The sequence below is a fragment of the Triticum aestivum genome, chromosome 7D (assembly GCF_018294505.1).
Source record: "Triticum aestivum cultivar Chinese Spring chromosome 7D, IWGSC CS RefSeq v2.1, whole genome shotgun sequence".
Classification (NCBI taxonomy): Eukaryota; Viridiplantae; Streptophyta; class Magnoliopsida; order Poales; family Poaceae; genus Triticum; species Triticum aestivum.
In genome coordinates this window covers 215,312,859-215,320,921 of record NC_057814.1, presented here as the reverse complement: position 1 = coordinate 215,320,921, position 8,063 = coordinate 215,312,859, and positions in this window count along the sequence as shown.

Sequence of the window (8,063 nt, the reverse complement as noted above, 5' to 3'; positions counted from 1 at the left end):
ACATTGAAAATCTTTTGTATGCACCTGCATCTTTTGTATGCATGTTGAATATTTTTTAGACACATGTTAAACATTTTTAAAATACGCACTGAACATTTTTTTAAATACATGTTGAACTTTTGTCAAATGCACACTGAATATTTTTTTTAAATATATGGTGGGCATTTTCTAAACACACATTGATTTTTTTTCATAAATGCCATGAACATATTTTTTCAGATACATGTCGACTTTATTTCAATACATGTTGAATATTTTTTGTATAAAAGTTGAAAAAAATTAGATACACCTTGAAAATCTACCAAATACTTGTTGAACATATTTTCAAAATACATGTTTCAACATTTGTCAAATGTGCATTAACATTTTGAAAATGCACGGTGAACATTTTTTAAACACACAATCAACATTTTTCATAAATTCCATGAATATTTTCTTTAAACGTGAACAACTTTTAAGTGTTGAACATTTTTCTGAATGGTACATAACATGAATTACGCAAACAAAATTTTACATTGTATGAACGTTTAATTAAAAGTCACAAACATTTAAAAAAATATGTGAACATTTAAAAAATGTGATGAACAATTTTTTGAATGATATGGATACTATTTACAAACTACGTGAATAAACTTTTACATATTTTTACATCTCCGTACAAATCAATCCAACCGGGAAAGCGTGCAAGGACATGACAAAGACTGATTTGCTCTGGCTTAAACTTAAATATAGGCTTCATCATAGTATTGTGACTACATCACTCTCCTTGCTCTTTCTTTGTTAGCCTTGTCTATTTATTCTGGTCGACGATCTTTCTTTGTAATCTTATTCCCCTATGGATTGTACATTGTAACCATTTCTTTTCAATATAATGCAGTAGCAGTCTCTGCTACTGGTTTAAGTCAAAATAGAACTTTTTAGAAATTAAGTACTTTTTCAATACATAACTTTTTAGAAATTAAGTAAAGTATTTTTTGTCTCCTACTAACAAAAAGCTGAATTAACAAGCCCTGGAGCTGCGACCAGGCAACACACCAACATCAAAAGCCCCCTGGAGCCGGAGCAAGTAGGTACGAGAGCCCTAGACATAGGGCCCTCCCTCCACTGCTCCGGAAAACGGGTCCGAACACCCACCTCGGGGGGTGGCAAGCATCCTAGATGTAGGATAGACTTTCCACCTCATGTGTGGCCAAACAAAGAAAACATAGATAATAAAACAACAAAGTTCCCACGTCTTTACAAAATTGGTTCTTTTGGTGGGGAATATTGGAAACTAACACTACAAAAAAACATTTTCATGGTAGGTAACGTTTTCTGTTACGCATGTACATCAATGATGATTTTATGACAGAATCAAGATAGTAATACTTGTGCTGTATAAAAGTGTTCCATGATAATACTCAAATTATCATCATGGAAGTGTCCACTTCCATGACGATAAATGGTGCATCATAGAAGTGATTTTGTCAGGGGTAACCGACACGTGGCAGCCGCCATAATGTGTCGCCGTTAAGCTATCGGGTGTCGGTTTTGGATCTGATACCCATTGACAGCACCGACCAATGAGGATTTTCCACGTGTAAATTTCTCATTCGTGGTGGAACCACGTGTCAGCTATGTATTGTGACATATGTCATTCATCCAATGGACGAGACACACCTATGAAAAGTTGACATGTGGCACGACCCGACAGTGGCCCATTTAGATTAAGTGCCAGCCCACTTGACTTGGTCAAAAGTTAGCGGCCCGGTCCATGGAAAGTCTGTCAGCGGCATGTTCGCATATAGCCCATTTACGACCCATGTACTCACGGCCTGTTATGGCCTTTTCGAATTAGGCCCAATAGCGTCATGTTGGCCGTCCAATGTGATTTTAGCCCGTTGTCACTTTCACCCCATGTATCGCCCGTGACGTCTTTCGGCCCGTATGAGGCCTTTTGTATCTCCGGATTCTTTAACGGCCGATGGTGATTCTGGCCCATAATGAACAGTAAATTGCTTTGGACCCATTAACAGCCCATGATTCAGTTGGGCCATTTCCAGCCCGTGTTATCTTTTGGCCTTCAAGGGCCCATAAATTCTTGGGCTCATTTCCTGCCCTTGATTACTTGCACTCTGTTATTGGCATGTTCTGCTAGTGGTGGCCGCGTTCAGCCCGTGGTTACAATCGACCCATCTGTGGCCGTTAACCCATTGGACCATTTTCATCCCGTCATGTATTGCGGTCCATTAATGACCCGTTATGCCTCTCGATAGAATGAAGCATGTGTTATCTTCCAGTGTGTTAACAACCCGTTATGGTCTAGGCCCATAAATGGACGGTTCCGATTTTGGCCCGTTTATGACCCATATTGTGGTCTAGTTTTGGCCCATGAATAGTACGGCCCACGTGTGGCCCATGGTTACCATGGTCCGTATGAGGCCCATGGTAATTGCGGCCACTAGCAAACCGAGGAAAAAGAACTGCAGTGACTATAAGCAAATAAATAAACAAGATTATAAGGAAATAAATAAATAAGTAAGCAACTAATGCAAGGTTGTTACACAGATTATATTCACTCGGCATCAAAGATTGCCAATAGTGCAAATATAGGCAACAACAAACTAGCATATTACATACAGTTGGCATCAAAGTTGGCCACCAGAGCAAAGAAACATGGCAACAAAACAAGTCTAGAACTAAAACAAGTTTAGAAGAGCTCAAGAAACGTTATCCTGGGTATCCACCATGCTGGCAATAAGCTTAGCAAGCTCATTAGCTTTCTCTTGTCTCGCGCTAAAATCCTCCAACGCTTAATGTCGGTGTCAAAACCGGCAGACCTCAGGGTAGGGGGTCCCGAGCTGTGGATCTCGGATCAATGATAACAAGGACAAGGGAGATGATATTTACCCAGGTTTGTGAAGGAAATATGCCCTAGAGGCAATAATAAAGTTGTTATTTTATATTTCTTTATTCATGATAAAGGTTTATTATTCATGCTAGAATTGTATTGATTGGAAACTTAAATACATGTGTGGATACATAAACAAATACCGTGTCCCTAGTAAGCCTCTACTAGACTAGCTCGTTGATCAAAGATGGTTAAGGTTTCCTAACCATAGACATGTGTTGTCACTTGATAATGGGATCACATCATTAGGAGAATGATGTGATGGACAAGATCCATCTATTAGCTTAGCATATGTTCATTCAGTTTATTGCTATTGTTTTCTTAATGTCAAATACATATTCCTTCGACTATGAGATCATGCAACTCTCAGATACTGGAGGAATACCTTGTGTGCTATGAAATGTCACAACGTAACTGGGTGATCATAAAGATGCTCTACAGGTATCTCCGAAGGTGTTTGTTGAGTTGGCATGGATCGAGATTAGGATTTGTCACTCCGTGTATCGGAGAGGTACCTCTGGGCCCTCTCGGTAATACACATCATAAGAAGCTTGCAAGCAAAGTGACTAAGGAGTTAGTTACGAGGTGATGTATTACGGAACGAGTAAAGAGACTTGCCGGTAACGAGATTGAACTAGGTATGAAGATACCGACGATCGAATCTTGGGCAAGTAACATACCGATAGACAAAGGGAATTACGTATATTGTCATAAGGTTCGACCGATAAAGATCTCCGTAGAATATGTAGGAACCAATATGGGCATCCAGGTTCTGCTATTGGTTATTGACCGGAGAGGTGTCTCGGTCATGTCTACATAGTTCTTGAACCTGTAGGGTCCGCACGCTTAACGTTCTTTGATGATATAGTGTTATATGAGTTAGATGATTTGGTGATCGAATGTTGTTCGGAGTCCCGGATGAGATCACGGACATGACGAGGAGCTCCGGAATGATCCGGAGGTAAATATTGATATAGATGATGATGTTTGGACACCGGAAGAGTTTCGGGAGGTACCGGGTAATCACCGGATCACCGAAAGGGGTTCTAGGGGCCATATGGGTCAAGTAAGAGGAGCACACCAGCCCACAAGGGGCTGGTGCGCCCCTCCTATGGCAGCCGGCCAAGGGGAGAAAAGGAAGGAGGGGGATTCGGCCTCCCCCTACCTTCCTCTCCTCCCCCTTCCTTTCCCCCTCAAGCAAATATGGTAAGGGGGGCGGCTAGGGCATGAGCCCAAGGAGGATTCGACCTCCCTTGGGGGCGCCTCCTGGCTGCCTCTCCTGTCCCCCACCTATATATATGAGGGAGGGGGCACCACACAACACCACGACAACCTCTTAGCCGTGTGTGGCGCCCCTCTCCACAGTTTCGTCCCTCGGTCATATTTTTGGAGTGCTTAGGCGAAGCCCTACGGAGATAGCATCACCACCACCGTCACCACGCCATCGTGCTGCCGGAACTCATCCACTACTTCAACCGTCTTGCTAGGCGAGGACGTCACTGAGTTGAACGTGTGCTGAACGCGGAGGTGTCGTACGTTTGGTACTTGATCGGTTGGATTGCGAAGAAGTTCGACTATATCAACCACGTTAATAAACGCTTCCGCTTATGGTCTACGAGGGTACGTAGACACACTCTCGCCTCTCATTGCTATGCATCTCCATGGATAGATCTTGCGTGTGCGTATATTTTTTTGTTTTCCATGCAACGGTCCCCAACAGTGGCATCCGAGCCAGGTCTATGCGTAGATGATATGCATGAGTTGAACACAAAGAGTTGTGGGTGGTGATAGTCATACTGCTTACCACCAATGTCTTATTTTTATTCGGCGGTATTGTGGGGTGAAGCGGCCCGGACCAACCTTACATGTCCACGCACATGAGACCGGTTCCACCGACTGACATGCAACTTGTTTTGCATAAAGGTGGTTGGTAGGTGTCTGCTTCTCCAACTTTAATTGAATCAAATTTGACTACGGCCTGTCCTTGAAGAAGGTTAAAACAGCAAACTTGATAAATCACCATTGTGGTTTTGCGTAGTTAAGAATGGTTCTTGCTAGAAGCCCGTAGCAGCCACGTAAAACTTGTAACAACAAAGTAGAGGACGTCTAACTTGTTTTTGCGGGGCATGTTGTGATGTGATATGGTCAAGACATGATGTGATATACATTATTGTATGAGATGATCATGTTTTGTAATATCGACAACCGGTAGGAGCCTTAGGGTTGTCTCTTAACTATTGTATGAAATGCAAAAACCATGTAATTGCTTTACTTTATCGCTATGAGTTAGCAATAGTTGGCGAGATGACCCCGACGCGAGGATGGAGATCAAGGTGTCGAGCCGGTGACGATGGAGATCATGACGATACTTTGGAGATGGAGATCAAAAGCACAAGATGATGATAGCCATATCATGTCACATATTTTGATTGCATGTGATGTTTATCCTTTATGCATCTTATTTTGCTTAGAACCGCGGTAGCATTATAAGATGATCCCTTCACTAAATTTCAAGATAAAGGTGTTCTCCCCGAGTATGCACCATTGCCAAAGTTTGTTATTTCGAAGCACCTCATGACGATCAGGTGTGATAGACTCTACGTTCACATACAACGGGTGTAAGACAATTTTGCACATGCAGAATACTTGGGTTAAACTTAACGAGCCTAGCATGTACAGACATGGCCTCGGAACACTGGAGACCGAAAGGTCGAATGTGAGTCATATAGTAGATATGATCAACATAGAGATGTTCACCATTGATGACTACCCCATCTCACATGATGATCGGACATGGGTTAGTTGATTTGGATCATGTATCACTTAGAAAACTTGAGGGATGTTTATTTAAGTGGGAGTTCATTAGTAATTTGATTAATTGAACTTATTTTATCATGAACTTAGTCTTAATAGTTTTGCATATCTATATTGTAGATCAATGGCCCATGCTACCGTTCCCCTGAATTTTAATGCGTTCCTAGAGAAAGCTAAGTTGAAAGATGATGGTAGCAACTACACGGACTGGGTCCGTAACTTGAGGATTATCCTCATTGCTGCACACAAGAATTATGTCCTTGATGCACCGCTAGGTGACACACCTGCTGCAGGAGCTACTGCAGATGTTATGAACGTCTGGTAGGCTCGATCTGATGACTACTCAATAGTTCAGTGTGCCATGCTTTACGACTTAGAACCGGGACTTCAAAGACATTTTGAACGTCATGGAGCATATGAGATGTTCCAAGAGTTGAAGTTAATATTTCAAGAAAATGCCCGGGTTGAGAGATATGAAGTCTCCAACAAGTTCTATAGCTGCCAGATGGAGGAGAACAATTCTGTCAGTGAACACATACTCAAAATGTCTGGGTATCATAACCACTTGACTCAGCTGGGAGTTGATCTTCTAGTTGATAGTGTTATTGACAGAGTTCTTCAGTCACTGCCACCAAGCTACAAAGGCTTCGTGATGAACTATAATATGCAAGGGATGACAAAAATGATTCCCGAGCTCTTCACAATGGTTAAGGCCGCGGAGGTAGAAATCAAGAAAGAGCATCAAGTGTTGATGGTTAACAAGACCACTAGTTTCAAGAAAAAGGGCAAGAGAAAGAAAGGGAACTTCAAGAAGAATGTCAAGCAAGTTTCCGCTCCCGTGAAGAAGCCCAAAGCTAGACCCAAGCCAGAAACTGAGTGCTTCTAGTGCAAAGGGAATGGTCACTGGAAGCGCAACTGCCCCAAATACTTGGCGGATAAGAAGGATGCCAAGGTGAACAAAGGTATATTTGATATACATGTTATTGATGTGTACCTTAATAATGCTCATAGTAGCGCCTGGGTATTTGATACTGGTTCGGTTGCTCATATTTGTAACTTGAAACAGGAGCCGTGGAATAAACAAAGATTGGCTAGCGACGAGGTGACGATGCGCGTCGGGAATGGTTCCAAGGTCGATGTGATCGCCGCCGGCACGCTACCTCTACATCTACCTTCGGGATTAGTTTTAGACCTCAATAATTGTTATTTGGTGCCAGCGTTGAGCATGAACATTATATCTGGATCTTGTTTATTGCGAGACGGTTATTCATTTAAATCGAAGAATAATAGTTGTTCTATTTATATGAGTAATATCTTTTATGGTCATGCACCCTTGATGAATGGTCTATTCTTGTTGAATCTCAATCGTAATGATACACATATTCATAATATTGATGCCAAAAGATGCAAAGTTGATAATTATAGTGCAACATACTTGTGGCACTGCCGTTTAGGTCATATTGGTGTAAAGGGCATTAAGAAACTCCATGCGGATGGGCTTTTGGAATCCACTTGATTATGAATCATTTGATACTTGCGAACCATGCCTCATGGGAAAGATGACTAAAACTCCGTTCTCCAGAACAATGGAGCGAGCTAATGACTTATTGGAAATAATACACACCGATATCACTACTAGGAAAAGGCCTACTAGTGGCGCACCAGTTTTGCCTACTAATGGCGCACCACTGGTGCGCCACTAGTACCACGCCACTAGTATTTTTTACTAATGGCGCACCACTGGTGCGCCATTAGTATCTGGTATACTAATGGCGCACCAGGCAGTGCGCCATTAGTATAGGCCACGGTGCGCCATTAGTATGCCTCCCAGGGGGCCATATATACCCATGTGCTTTGCCATACTAATGGCGCACTGCGTGGTGATGCGCCATTAGTATCCTTTGGCATACTAATGGCGCACTGCGGGGTGATGCGCCATTAGTATCCTTTGGCATACTAATGGCGCACGTTGGTGTGATGCGCCATTAGTATCCTTTGGCATACTAATGGCGCACGTTGGTGTGATGCGCCATTAGTATCCTTTGGCATACTAATGGCGCACGTTGGTGTGATGCGCCATTAGTATCCTTTGGCATACTAATGGCGCACGTTGGTGTGATGCGCCATTAGTATGTATATTAGGGATTTTTTTCTTTTCTGATTTTTGCACAGATCACAAAATATATTATTGGACAGAATATAAGCAGCACCACACAGCAATAGCAGATTCATCGAATACAATAGAAGATTAGTCTCCGAATACAATTCATCATATTAGTCTCCGAATTCAAAAGACCGAACAAAGATAGAACATTACAAGTCTCGAGACCGCGAGTAGCGAGTTTGTCTTCACATTACA